Genomic DNA, 9248 nt, shown 5'->3' with positions numbered 1-9248 from the left:
ATACTAATTTTCCTCACTTTGAGCAGTTTATTGTCGCATTCTCAAGTACCAGGACCAATAGACGAAATTCCAATAGGAAGGCCACTTTACTGTTCTTCGAAATTACAATGAAATGTCGGTCTTGACCGTCTTATAGTCACTAGTCATATGGCTTGGTTCAAGTCATGTACAATGACTCCAAGTCGAGTCAATACACAGATTGTCTCCACCGAGTCGAGTCATTTCCCTATTTAGAGAAAATGACTCGAGTCAAATCGAGTCATCAGAAAATGCTGACTCGAGTCCGACTCGAGTGTGGTCAATTCTGCTATATATGAAAATACCAATATTTTGGCCAAATGCATACGCACACTTGAGAAAAAAATCGCGAGACCAGCAAATTTATGCATACTGATTTTTCACAGCAGTTATATTAACGATTGGTGCATGATAAGCCGAAAACACAAATGGAAGTGTGGGGGTCTGTTGAGTCAAGCCTTCCAGAATTTGTTTGATTGGGACCAAGACCATTGTTTTTGGAGGTCTACAAATTGTTGTTACAGCCCTGCTAGAAACAGACACTCCGTACATCCCGTCTTATTCTTCGGTCAACAGGTGATTGCGCGGAAAAATGACCTTTTTTAATCATCGGGCAGATTTCTCCAAAGGGGGGAATTTTGGCTCAAATTTCGGCCAAGGGAGGCACGAGATGAAAAAGGTTGGGAACCACTGGTTTATATGATGTACATTGCACACCGTGCACTGCACACTTCTTAATCATAGAACGACGATACATTACGGCGACTATGCCTAGCATTTACGAATCGGCAAGTACATGGGAATTGATTTGACACATGCCATCTAAGAAAGGAGCAGATGTTATCCTCAGAACCCTGCGAAATTGATGAAGATATAATTAAAGCAACGGGAGACGGAAATTGTCGATATCGGCCATATGTCAGTGGTCTTCAAATTGCATTGTTATTAAATCGATCGTTTGAATAGCATATCACTCTAAAAGACAGTGCCCCCACACATTCGCTTTTGTAACGTGGAAGCCTATTGTTTAGCATCGGCCAGCCACTGCTTGAAACTCATTAGCGAGATTCAAATCAACAGCGATATGATTCGCCACATTTACGATGATCCTATTTCCTATGAAGCATCTATGCTTTGGCATCAGGTGAGATATGCTCCGCTGCTATTTCGCATCAAATTATAGTACGTTTGTCACAGGTCATGGCCGCAGCATTTGCATAACGAACTGCAAGAAAGAATGTGTTATATAATTTTTACGTCCCGCAAGTTACAACGCAAAAATTGTTGATTGACATACGCCGATCACGTGCGAAATAGATATTGCCATCTAAACGCAGATATGATACATTTCAATGCCACAAAAGTCTTCGCAAAGGGACCAAGGCGGCCTCGATAAAATCGTACGATTTGCTGCTACACGGCATATCGTTCTATACTTGCCATTTACGGCGCGGACGGGGCTGTCAATGAATAATGAAGATGTCCAGTTTGATTGCAGTTCTTATTGATATCTAAATACATATTATCTCTATCTCTACCCTCTCTCGCTCTCACTCTATTTCATCCTATCTATTTCACCAGCATATGTTTCAAGTAAAGCGCCGTTATTCAGAATACGATAATCATTCTCCCAAGACTCTTACTTAACAAAAATAGCAATTACCATTTTCACATACGTAAATACACAACATATCCATCAACATCCATCTGCATTTATCTATGATTATTCACTTCTTTAATTTTAGTCTTAAGCATTAAATCTCGGAGCTAAGAACCGGCAATGTCCAACTATACCCCAGCAGTATTCCACTGGCGCACCTCGAAAGAATGAGTTTATGTCAGTTTAAATTTCTCGTGATTGAAAGTGTGCTATAGTGAACTCTATATGTACCGATACTCCGCAGCATTCTCAATAAAATTAGCTGTACTTGGTGGAGTGTCGAGCTGAAAATTAAGAATATATAGATTCACATTCCTGAGACAGTGAATCAAAGTTCATGTGCAAGCAAATTTGATCATGAATCTTTTACAGGAATTTGATTATTATTTTTGAACAAATTAAGTTTAATGTTAGAAATTTAATATATACAGCATGATCGGATAATTATGTTGTCACCTGTAGACCGCTGACGTACCTAATGGCAGATGTTCATTGCTCATTGTCTGTATGGCTCATATGCTTGCGTGTATCTAAAAACTGGAATTATATCAATTTCCAATTGTTATATACATGTAATTGCTCTTTTGTGAAGTATACCCCATATGAAACATATAATCCTCATCTCATTGAGTCAAAACTTTAGAATGAATTGTCTGAAGTAGAACCGGTTATTACATGATTACTGCACGACGCGAGCTTTCAGAGTTAGCATTATATATAACTTCTGCATAAGCGTGGTACTTTTAGCTCACAGGACTTCGTACATACATGGCTGACCAAACTTGCAATATCGTAATACTTTTTGTTTTAATTAACAAACAAAAATTACGAATTCATGCATCAAGCGGCAAACTGAAAAATTTTTCGCGCAGTGCGCGATTTACCTCCAATTCACGCGTGTTTCTCTATGTAGAGACCGAATGTCGTATTTTTGAATTCTATAATCAACAATCATAACCTTCCATGCCGTCAAACAATCCCAGCATTCCGGTTGGATTTTGTGATATGACGATAAGGGGGGCGCGAAATTTTTCACTATCATAAAGGGGGGCCTGTCTAAAAAAAGATTGAGAAACACTGATCTAGTGAATTCACAGTTTATGAGCAGCAAGCGATACGGTAATGTATGAGAACATGTTGGCCTATGGTCTACTACAGGTGCCGTACCGCAGTCGACCTCTTTTCGATTTTAGTACGATAATAACTATTTGTATTGATTAGACACTCAGCTTCATCATTCATATCATACATCTCGCTAAAATGAACAAAAACCTTCCCAAACTCGATATCGATTGTCATACGACTGCTGAAATTTCGAATAGACGACAGCGATGATTGACATTCCATTCGTTCATGTATTGTTGAACACTCAGCACTGAGCAGTCGTCCTTCAGTATCTGCGGTAAACTGCCTTATAAATAGAGCGATTTTTTTGACATGTTAAAATAAGACAACATTTCGTCAAAATTGTAGCGTTAGGTAAAAAAATTGTCAAAATTGTTTACAAAGTCAAAATATTTTGCAACGTGCATTTCGTTTGTATCGATGGATGTTTGCACTGTCGGTGAACTTATCATTTGACATGTTACAGCCTGTATCCTACTTTATAGGCACACCGTTGTGGACGGCCCATTGTCTGCTCACTGTGAATCATAAACGGTCAAATGAAACAAATATGTTGACATGTTGAGCTCAACATACCGCAATATCCTAACTAAATCATGACTGCGTGGCATTTGTTCTTATCAAGAAGCGCTTGATGAAAAATTGTGATTATATAGATAACATTGTCAGAATGAAGCAACACGGTGTGTCACCAGCAGTGTACGCACAGCTTCAGTGTTGCCAGCCAACAACTGCTGCTGTTGAACGTCCTCTTTCCATTCTTGGCAAGCTACTTGGTAAGGACAGACACTTTCTACCCGATAATGTAGGAAAGTATCTTTTGTTGTACTACTACAAATTTTAATCATTTCTATCAAAATGCGTGATGTATTTACTGGGATTTTTCATAGGTCCAGATTTCGTTCAAATAAAGTTTTTTGATGTAAAAATTTGTCAGTATTTAAGTCATAAATTTTTTTTAGGTCAAACTACTTTGTAAGGACAGACAGTTCCAACCAGAAATGAAGATAACTATAGTACAATTTTAACATTACGCGCGAAAACATCTAATTGGAATAAATGAGGTTAAGATTTGGTCAAAATTATGTTTTTAAGGTCAAAAGGAGTCAAAGTCTTCCATTTCTTAGGTAAAAAAAATCGCCCTACACTTATAACTATTATACATAAATATCAAGTGACAACCTGATATCTGACATCTTTTATTAGAAAATCGCATTATGCTGAATATAAGTCTCTGGCGTTCGAGATAAGCTGATCGACGGAGAGTCAGAATCAATTGATTGGCAGGTTTCTAGGCTAAAAGGCAATTTCGTAAATCTATATCACTTCCACCGACCATCTAACGTAAGACCCAGGGTAAACTGACGGATTGTCTACTCAGCAGTAATATGTTTTGTTCTGAGGAACGATCTGTAGTCATTTGGATTGAGTTTTCATTAAACGCTCTGAATTAATCGAACTGCCGAACGCTTCAACCTGTTGAATGTAAGGTGCAAATATAGTCTCGGTACATACGAAGTAAAGACAATATTTCCCAATTACATAACATATTTACGATGAGTTACAGTTTCCCAAAATCAAACTCCGTACTGACTTTATCTGTGATACTTGACCCTGCGTATATTATATTTGTGATCAATACTTTTTATACCGGTAAATGCATTCAACCTGGCATATGATATTTTATAACATGGATACGTCGGCTTATTATAAGATTCATGAAGCAAATGCTTCCTTCAAGCAAATCGGATCTAAGATCTACATTCTATACGCAGCATTCGGTTGTTTAATTCTACAATAAGATGCCATAGTCTGAACAAATCAGGAACCGCACTTACAACAAGGAAATTTCGCTATGATCTTCTTGATTGCTGGTGTTTAACCGCGCAAATGAGTAAACCTACTGAAATACGGCCTTACAGCTATATATTTGTGCCGAATTAAGCGTCTCAATGGAGCATGAGAGAAGCAATTAGCTCGCATGTGCATCTACAGTATTTTCTATAGTAGTGAAAACTATTTTAATTGACTTTCGCATTCACTGTAAGTGCTTTCTATTTACTGACTTCCGAGAATGAGGAGGCAGCGAATACAACTAGATATATCATTATGGACACCGCACTCTCCATTCTTGTTCTTTTAAGTATGTATTCTGGCATATACAGTAAACGATGATGTGTTATGGGATTCATTTCATCTATGTTTTATTCTTTGCTGCTTCTACAGCGCAATACCAATTTGCAAGTCGCCCATGCATAAAACAAATTGATTACATAGTGTTACATGTCCCTAAAAAGTCTAAACTTCTACTGGGCGCAAATAAAATTACGTTATTCTTTGGGTGATATTTTTGAGTGCGTTACAGTATCATTAAGCATAATTACATTCTAAATACGTGCACCTAACTCCTGTAGAGGTCGCATAAAAGGCGCCCTACAACTTCCAGCTTTTGAATTTTAAAGAGTGCAACGCCATCTTGCCTGCGACATCAACATTGACATGGACATTGATATATTTTGACTCAATCCAGTCCATGCCGCTCGGAGCTACATTAGCTTTGTTATGCATAGCTACGGACTTATGGGCAATAAATTTTGGTATACCTAGTATGGGATATTTCGTCATTGTCAGACCCATCTAGTTGCACATACATATACCAACTATCTGTTGAATTTGTTTCATGATAGGATAACTATGTTTTAAACATGTCAAATTAGCATATACATCGAAACGGGGTTTGGGGTTCGAGATCATGTTCCCGTAATGCTTCATTACTGCTAGGTACTGTGTACAGAAAGTATATCTTATTCACGAGTGAATTCTCAAAACAACGCTCACCTTAATGAACCACATCGACCGTAAGGAGTCTGCTACCATTACTGTTAGTGGGTATCATAGAAATATTAAACAACTAGTCCAGTCCGTAGTGTTGAGTTACCGGTGACGCCTATTAAACTTGGGGTGCAGTTCAGTGCATGTAATATTTCTGGTTTATTGGCATATGTCGCAAAAGTTCGGGTGTTTTTATTCTCGCGAATCACATCATACCATCTGGTCGATATTGTCAGTAATCGTTAAACAGCGGTTAGGCACACACTTTCTATGATGCAACCAATATCGTGAGCATACTACAGAAATACTAATACAATACCGACAATTTGCTCGTACATAAACCTGGTAACAAACAATTAGACTCGTTCATTATAAAAACAAATGAATCAATGCTTTACTTGTGTTATATCCCAAACAGTTTGGAAGTCACACAAGACATCTGCCAAGAAGTTCTCATATCCACGCTAAACTCGCACAATTCTAACTGCTGCTATGCTCGTTGCATAAACTCCATAATTCTGATACAAACCCTGCGAATATACTGCCACGCCATTAAATAAACTAGTTACGGCGATCGCGGTGATTATATTATGCCCAGCCGCTTGAGATTACCCGACTTCGCGCAACACGCGTTTTGTCGCGACTCTCGCGAAACAAAAAAGCAATCTATTATGTTTGTGCCATATAGTGAGATGACAGTTTTGTTCGTAGAGCGCAATATCCTGATTTACAACGATTGCAAGAACATTCACAAAGACGCCGGACTTATTCCTTAAATCACACACACACCAATACACCGAATAAAGAAATCCAAAAATAGCATCATTCGCTAACGTCGCGTACCGATCTTTCAACTTATATTGTACATTCACTAGATTTTACCAATGTGGCTAGGGCTAGTGAAAGCTGCTAGTTAGACAAGAGCAAACATCCACCACGCTGAAACAATTACCAAGCCAACTTTTAAAAGCAAAAATTCAAGGCTGTGTAGTGTGTACACTGTACAAGTGTACATGTGCTGTACATTAGGGCTGTTCAAAAATAACCTTTTTCCCGGATTCCAGCCATTCACTGATTAAATTGTCAGGTTACCCTAAAAAACGCTGCACACCAAATTTGGTTCGATTCTAACAAGTATAGGACTCCGCAGATCCAATTAAAATTTTTAATTTATTATTGAAAATTGAAAAAAAAAATTCCAAATTTTTCTGCCAACCCCATGAAATTGTTGAGCTGTCTTCAAAGACGTTGCAAAACAAATTTGAGTCAATTCCGACCAGTAGAAGCGGAGTTATGCGAGTTTTTCGTTGATAAATCGCGGATTATCCATCGATCAATTATTACGTAACAGGGTGCGCTGTGAATCCGTACTTATGAGCGGAAAAAATGAAGAGCGATTTCGCTCTGATGCTCTTTCGTTTCTTGTTTAACTCACTCTGCAGATTTGCGCAAGATTTTCATATGCCGGGGCCAGTATGCTTTCGTACTTGTGTGCATTGAATCCGTTAACAGCCTAATTTCCCTCTGTGATATTATTTGATGAACTCCATGATTTGTCAGAAGAATAGGCTGCTTTGGCAAATTCGCAAAATGAGCAGCAGGTTATCAGTCAATGCCTCCCAACAGAATTTTGGCAAAAATTGAAATCTGTGCACAATGGATTCGGTGAATTAAAATTTCCTTTACTGGGGAAGCTCATGACGAATCTCTTGGCATCGCAACATTCTACTCCATACGTGGAAATGAAGTAGGCCTATGCTGCACAGTGCACATGGACACTTCCCCATTGTTTGGTTGAAGATGTACGGTGGTATGCAAGATGCCAGACAAAAGATGCTTATGTTTCATGGATGGGGTATAATTGAAAGATACTTTTTATGATACCATACAATTCGAAAGCGACAATATCTGATTTTTTCTTACTCTGGTGAATTCGATTCATTAATTTCATGCAGTATATCAATTCGTTTCATTAATATTCGTTTAATAATGATGCAGTATAGATATATCATACATATGTATCATATATATGTATCGTATCTATGAATTTGTACCTTGGTCATCATGATTACTTGACAACGGCAATTTTTTCTGCAATTTACTAATCTAGTGTTTTTTTCGTCAATCTAGTTTTTTTTCACGACATAAGCTTGTGTTTTTCCAGGAACCTAGAGTGGTAACACTAGTTGCAGTTATAGGCGATTGGCTTGCGTACTGGTGTGGTTTTCCAATACCAAGTCCCTGCTAAACGTCTGGCCAAATGTTATGGAGGGGCATTTTTAAAGGGTATATTGGAGTTATGGGTAATGGGGAATGAAGACTGAGAATAAATCCGAAGTGGGGAATGGAGACAAAAAGGTTGGGAACCACGGATCTAAAACAAATCATGTTTTAAAACACACCTGTTAAAATATGTTTTAAAACAATGTTTTACAAATAACTTCTGACAAAAACATCGAATGTTAATTCTTACAAAACCGTGTTATTATGTAATATTGACCTTATTTCGAAATATCGGAACGCGGCATAGTATGCGATATGGAATACTGACTCAACAGTCGGTCTAACCGCAATTCCGTCACGCCCATAATCACTGGGTAAATTTTTGTTAACAATGTTGTGACGTTGTTAGATATATTTCGACCTAATGAGCACGTAATCAGAGATGAGCTATATCGCTCGCCGAGTTTTATTTTGTGTGGGGGGTGGAGAGACAAACCAGTTTCGACTGCTAGCGATGTCAGTGGTTATAATGAAATTGAGGATAAAATGTATGACATTTGAGCAGCTGGACATTCTTGTATATCGTCAGGATTGTATCAACAGTCAACACTCTGTGTCCATTAGGTCATTTTCAACATACGATAGTTGTTTTTATAAGACCGATAGGTACAAGTAAATGGTTTTGGATGATTGTGATGAGGTGTGCGGTTTATAAATCACAGTGTTGAGCGTCGGAACTGGAGAAAGAAGCGAGTGCTCGAATATCGAACATTTGACTTCGATTGGTATAATTGCTCATATATAATATGATACTGTGACATTTACAGCAGTTACCATAATATAGTAGATTCAAATAGATTGTATTTCTATTATCATGCCTTACACGCCCGAATAATGCTCATCATGAACAATTAATAATATTGGATTGAAATAGTAGTGAACAATGGTTTTTCGTGAACGCTTGAATAGACGCCAATACAGCAGCTTTTTTTATTACGTTCCACCTATTGTGGTGAACCACGTGATGCAGAAAATAACAATATCGAAATTGCATTTATATGGTTGGCAATCGTCTCTTTCGCAGGTTATAAATCATCATTAACAACCGCGAACAGAACAATACCTCGTCCACAAATTGGAGGTATGTTCGCAAACTAATATTTCCCTCCCGATTCTTACTCCGTACATTAGTCACTTATATTTTGGTGTTTAGAAAAATGATAAGTGATAACAAGGCTGATTTATTTTACCTAAAAAACGTAAGATTTTAACCAAAATAGTCACCACCATCAATATCCACCAATCAAGGATAATCCGAGACGTCAACGAAAAACCCAAATAACCTCGCTTCTTCTGGTTGGAATCGAGTCAAATTTGTTTTGCACCAATC

Source organism: Botryllus schlosseri, chromosome 2 (genome assembly GCF_051294905.1).
Source record: "Botryllus schlosseri isolate E-star chromosome 2, Bs_hap1, whole genome shotgun sequence".
Lineage (NCBI taxonomy): Eukaryota > Metazoa > Chordata > Ascidiacea > Stolidobranchia > Styelidae > Botryllus > Botryllus schlosseri.
Note: the sequence above shows the minus strand (reverse complement) of the source record.